The following is a 6,572-nucleotide window of genomic DNA, read 5'->3' on the forward strand; positions in this document are numbered from 1 at the left end:
CACACACGTGTGTATATCACACACACACACACGTGTGTATATCACACACACACACACGTGTGTATATCACACACACACGTGTGTATATCACACTCAAACACGTGTGTATATCGCGCGTATCACACGCGCGCGTATCACACACACGCGCGCATCACACACGCGCGCGTATCACACACACACACGCGCGCGTATCACACACACATGCGCGCGTATCAAACACACACACACACACGCGCGTATCACACACAAACACACACGCGCATCACACACACATCACACACGCGCGCGCGCGCATCACACGCATCACGCGCGCGCGCATCACGCGCGCGCATCACACACGCATCACGCGCGCGCATCACACACGCGGCACACAGGCGCGCGCGCGGCACACAGGCGCGCGCGCGGCACACAGGCGCGCGCGCGGCACACAGGCGCGCGCGCGGCACACAGGCGCGCGCGCGGCACACAGGCGCGCGCGCGGCACACAGGCGCGCGCGCGTCACACAGGCGCGCGCGCGGCACACAGGCGCGCGCGCGGCGCACACAGGCGCGCGCGCGTCACACACACGCGCGCATCACACACACACACGCGCGTATCACACACACACACGCGTATCACACACACACACGCGTATCACACACACGCGCGTATCACACACACGCGCGTATCACACACACGCGCGTATCACACACACGCGCGTATCACACACACACGCGTATAACACAAACACACACGTATCACACAAATGTTGGAGTGGGACTGGATATAAATGGTGTGGGTGGGTGTGGAAATGTGAGAGTTCGTAGCACAACTAAAAGTGTGTGTGGATACTTAGTGGTCCCTATTGGTGTATAGGGATGGAAAAACAAGGAGTATTAGTATGTGTGAGAGACAGCTGTGTGTGCATACATATAGCACAGTATGTACAGACATGGCCTATAGCGCTCATGGGAAGAGAGTTCACTACTGTCAGTAATGACTCATAAAATTTCGATCTCTGTTTAGGCCACTGCTAAGTGTCCCGAACAGTTGCATAAATTTGTATTCATGCAACCGTCTCTCTTTCGGGGTTTTAAGATTACCTTTGAGTATGGCAACCCTCAGATCGTTCATCTTATGGCCAGAGTCAGAGAAATGTTCGCCAACAGGACTGTCTCTTGTAGCGCGTGTGATGCTGTGGCGATGCAGGTTCATTCTCTTGTTCAGCCCCTGCCCTGTCTCACCTATGTAGTAGCAGCCCCCTGGGCATTTCATGCACATGATGAGGTACACGACATTGCTGGAAGAACAGGTGAACCTTCCTCCGATTTTGTATTCCCGATTCCTGTGTGGTATTTGTATTGTGTCCGCTGTGTAGAGCATTGCGCAGGTTTTGCATCTTGGGTCCTGGCATGGTTTTGTCCCGCATTCAGTTGTACTGCTTAATACTTTACTCCTCACCATAATATTCTTGAGATTATGGGGTTGTCTGTATGATAATAAGGGTGCTTCAGGGAAGACCTGTTGCAGTCTTGTATCTTCCTGGAGGATGGGTTGTAGTTTCCTGGCGATCTTGCGTAGGGCTCCTAGGTGTGGGTTATATGTGACCACCAAAGGTACCCTGTCGCTTGTCTCCTTCTGTTTGTATTCAAGGAGATCACTTCTTGGTATTCTGGTGGCTTTGTGAATTTGCTGGTCTACAATTCTGTGGTTATATCCACGGTTTATAAAGTCTGATCGCAAGGCTTTAATCCGCTGGTCTCTGTCTGCTGTGTCGGAGCATATCCGGTTGTATCGTATGGCTTGACTGTAGATGGTTGCATGTTTGGTGTGTGTCGGGTGGAAACTGTTGTCCCTCAAATAGCTGGCTCTGTCTGTAGGTTTGCGGTATACAGAGGTCTGTAGTTGGTTGTTCTTTATAGTAATGGTGGTGTCTAGGAAATGTACTTCATCCGGGGAATGGGTGAGTTTGAGGTTGATGGTCGGGTGGAAAGTATTGAAGTTGTCATAGAACTGTAGGAGGTCCTGTTCGCCAGAGGTCCAAATCAGATTGGTTTCCAGCTGGCAGAGTCTTCCAGTCCGTGCGTGGAGTTCAGCAAGTGGCAGAGAAGGTGTCCATGCGCCCGTGCATGAGCTGGGTGTTTCTCCGTCTGCCTTCCTCTCCGCACACACCTTGCACAGCCCCCGTTCCGTTGCACATGCGCATCCGGCGAGATGCTGGCAAAAAAACTGGAAAGTCAACCTCCTCACTACGGTGGCCTGTGATGACCAAAAACCGTCAGACGCGTTTCGCATTAGCTTCCTCAGTGACGTCAACGGAACGGGGGCTGTGCAAGGTGTGTGCGGAGAGGAAGGCAGACGGAGAAACACCCAGCTCGTGCACGGGCGCATGGACACCTTCTCTGCCGCTTGCTGAACTCCACGCACGGACTGGAAGACTCTGCCAGCTGGAAACCAGAAAACACAAGACAACCCATCTCTGAAAGGGACGCTCTGTGGAGTCTGGCTCTATCTCCTCCCTATGCCAATATTATTTGGCCGCTTGTGAGTTTTTAATCTCTATTATTTTGTATGTTAATAAATTTTATTACACTATTTTTCCCTTTTCCCTGTTTTTCTGAGGAATCATCAGGAGGCTTCCCCTCACCCTCAACCCATCCCCCCCTCCAGGAGGAGTAGTCATTTGATCAAGATTAGACACCTGATGTGAGTGTGTCTCCTCCCATATTGAATGTTCACTATTTACCCCCCTGAATGAAGAAGTGAGATATATATATTTATTGAATTTTTCCTCATTGTGGTCCCCCTCTCTCTTCTATTTTCTAAGTTTTATATGCCCTGGAGCCACAAGCAGAACAACGCGCCCGAGGATCCTTCCCCTTTTTCTCCTGCACACCTATACAGAGGTTGGTGAATCACCTCTGAGAGACTCGGGCAGCGGAACTGCATTGTGTAAAGGACTGAAGTTACGTATTGAACAGTAGGATCTCTCTTTTGGCGCAACTTCTCTATTTTTCCTTACACAATGAATTTACCCCAAATTCTCACTAATTTAACTTGCTACGGTATGTATTGTGCTGAACAACTAGCCTGTCTATGGATTTTTTTTTTTTTTTAAAAGGAATGATGGACCAGCCAGACTTTGAAAAATCTCAGGCAACCCAGTCTAATCACACAGCCTTTGGTAACCCCCTTACAAGCCCTGAAGAGAAACATAAGCATCTGTGTGCTCACCACAGCATATCAGTATACTGACACAGAAGACTATTTTTAGCTGACGAGCAAATACAACTACTACACTAAAGCTGAAGGGCATTCATAGTAATGGGATATTGGTATTGTGCAAGCTTGTCTGTGAAGGGCTTTCAGAACACACCAATATGTTAATCAATGAATAAACACCCTGCTATATGTTGCTATTCTTGACATTGTGTCATGATTAGAAATGTCCTACTATTTTTGTTCATGAATACATTAAATAAAAAACATATGAATAAAAACATGGTTAAATGACACATCTGCCAATGTAATTCACAAGTAATGAGTTGATATCAAAACAGTCTACAAAAGGAAGCAGCTTTTACACTGGCTGATGGGATATTCTTATGAGAATATGTTCAATAAACAGAATTTGCCTTTTTCTCAGCTGCTGTTGAGGTCATCCTACACGCTTTCATTCAGCTTTGCTCACATTGACCCTTTCCTGCTGTTAGACCCTTTTCTGAGTTTCTATTTTTAGCAGTTCCCCCCCTACCCCCCGCTTCCTCCTTTCTACCAAAAATAATTCTCAAAAAAAACAAGTATTTTTGACAAATCGTATAAAGAATAGCATAGTGTACTTACAATATGCAAGTATGCTTCTGGATCTCTTTTGCAAAAGTTTATTTACTAACTGCATTAGAGTGAAAAGCTAAGATAGTGTTTTAAGTGAATATGTTTACAAGTCTTAATGTGTGTATGGTTCTAAGGGATCCAACATGTGACATTTTATAACATGGCATTTAATACTGTTACTGAATGTCTGATCTCTGATTAGTGACCTTAGTAAAGGGCCATTTGTGGCTCTAGGGAGTATACAAGGGCCACCCCTTCAGTTGTCCCATAAAAGGGCAGCCCAATCATGAAACAACTGAACACATTTTAGTGAAAGTCCATCTGGAAATCTCCTGTCATTTCTGGTTTCGCAAAGAAATGCAAAAAAAAAAAAGAAAAAAGTCAAGTGAATCCCTTTTCTACAAGCATTTTCTGACCCTTCATTAAAAAAAATCATATGTCAATAAGTCTTTCTATATTTTTTGTTTGTGTACACATAAAAAGGTGTACTGCAATGTTCTTAAAACAGTGCGCTTTCAAAATGAAAAAAAAAAAGTGAAGAAAAGCACCTAGATAAAAGTTTGAAATAGATATTTATGGTAAACAATATAAAAGTGGAGAGGAAGATACATGATTAAATGGGCCAGCTAACAGCACAAGTATATATTTAACCAAACTCCTCACAGACTGTCAAGAACTATGACATGGTATACCTATTATCTATCTTGATTTACAACCACACTCAATGCCCTCGTCACCTATTTTTTTTCAATGCGTCATACAAAAGGCCACCAGTCCTGCACACTGTAAATGACAAAGCAGAAATAAATTTTGCAAGGTGCTGAAAATTGTGAAATGTAATGTTTTGGTATGTAAAGATTTCACGGGAAACGCATTATGCGAGTTTCCCCAATAAGCTTTTACGTATCATTTTGCAATGAAGGAGTCTTTATTACAATGATGTTGGAAATACAAAGGGTCAGTATATAAAAGGTTCTTGAACATTAAAAGCAAAATTAGATCTCCATCAGGCCCATGCTCACTATGGAGAAAGGTTGAGCAGATAACATCAGGCAGATATAACTTTCTGCAGCATCATGGTGTCTGTAATCATGGCTCAAAGTCAACTGGCAACAGCCAAGGCTGCAAAAACACAACACCCACAAGTGTGACACTTTATATAACACAGGGATTGGCAAACTACTGTATTATATAATGACATTGCCTCCTTTATGTCAAAATTACAATATCCAACCCCTGCTTTTTTACTCTGCATAATTGCATATTCTCAATCAACTAACCTTTCCAAAATCATTATATATAACTGCACTGAAATGATTACACTAAAGTTTAAGGCCAGAGAAAAGCAGGCATCATACGGTATTATTAACATGTCTATTTTCTTGCACTGCTCCCACGCAGCCGCGCCCCAGCCAAGGGATCTAAGGACCCACTGCACGTCAGCTTTGCCTTTCCATTCATTTGTTTCTTCCCTCGATTACTTGCGACCAGAGAGCAGGAGATCACCCTACTGCCCTTCAGGTCCCTGAGTAGTAATAATAATAATAATAATAATAATAATAATAATAATAATAAATAGTGTTGTGGCTGGCAGAGACACAGCCCCATGCAGGCAATGCACAAAATGAATCCAGATCCCTGCATGGGGAATAATCTAGTGACAGCGACTTCTGTGCCCTCTGCCTTGTCTTCTACCAGGGGCTCAGCCTCCATCTCCCAGCTGAGACTTAGCAGCAAAGGCTAGATCCACAGGGCACCCTCAAATATAATAGCCAGCTCATGTGTAAAAAAACAAAAACATATATAGATATTAACATTTCAAAAACGCTTATATGCTGTACCTAAAATAATTTTTATATACACATACATACTCACACTGATATATACTGCCCGTATATTATACGTGTGTACATGCAGCACTTGTTCCCACACACAATAGAATCAATACCTCACCCCACACATCACACAGGAGCCGCTCCCTCTCTCAGTTATCAGTAGGATTAAACAAACCCCCGATCCTCACCCTCCCGGATATCACTGAAACAAATGAGGGAGAGGATTGTCATGGGGGGGTGCCCTCTCTTTTCTGGTTGCTGTACCTTAAGAGCCGCCGGCGCCGCCTCTTCCTGCTGCAGGGAAATGGCAAGGACCGAGCGGCACAGGCAGGGGGAGAGCAAAGCAGCATCCGAGGGCGAGCCGGGGACACACACACATCGCGAGTGGGGGGAAGAGGAGGAGGAGTGGAGGGAAGAGGAGGAGGAGTGGAGGGAAGAGGAGGAGTGCGGGGAAGAGGAGGAGTGAGGGGAAGAGGGAGCCGCCCACCTCTTCTCCGCACTTGGCAGGCGCCCCGCACTGGAGCCGGTGTCACAGATGCTCACACGACTTCATCATCTGGGCCAATGCTACCAAGGGGATTGTCAGCCAGCTCCTGCTTTTACCACATATTCATTGCACTAGTTTTCAGTTCACATTAGGGAAATATGCAGTTAGTCTGAACATTAAAATACTGGATTTGGCAGCTAGTAGCGTTAAATGACACAAATTCGTGAGATGTTGGGATTTTCCGGACATGTTGGTAGAAACATCCTGATTGTAAACAGCAAGATTTTAATGAAGTCAGATAGATGCTAAAAAATGTGGAGAGTCTTCTCTAGAAATAATGACCCCCTGTGAGTCTTACTGTAAATGTGTAAAAGACTTCTGTTTTTTAAATATATTTTGGAAAAGTTGGGTAATTATTTTTGTGTATATCAAATAT

The 6,572-nt window shown here is 45.1% G+C and overlaps 1 protein-coding gene across 6 annotated transcripts in view; it reads right to left on the reverse strand.

Moving 5' to 3' along the window:
* The window catches only part of MACIR (macrophage immunometabolism regulator), a 49,673-nt gene extending 43,592 nt beyond the window's left edge, over window positions 1-6,081 (reverse strand). The window contains exon 1 of one of the 6 annotated variants that reach the window (XM_075602258.1): window positions 5,914-6,081. The gene's annotated coding sequence lies outside the window, so the exon portion shown is untranslated. Of the gene's footprint in view, window positions 1-5,689; window positions 5,712-5,767; window positions 5,890-5,913 lie in introns of those variants that run through there. The other 5 variants (XM_075602268.1, XM_075602230.1, XM_075602249.1 and 2 more) reach the window with 5 other exon arrangements.
* Window positions 6,082-6,572: the final 491 nt, after the last annotated feature.

This window comes from Ascaphus truei, chromosome 1 (assembly GCF_040206685.1).
Source record: "Ascaphus truei isolate aAscTru1 chromosome 1, aAscTru1.hap1, whole genome shotgun sequence".
Taxonomy (NCBI): Eukaryota; Metazoa; Chordata; class Amphibia; order Anura; family Ascaphidae; genus Ascaphus; species Ascaphus truei.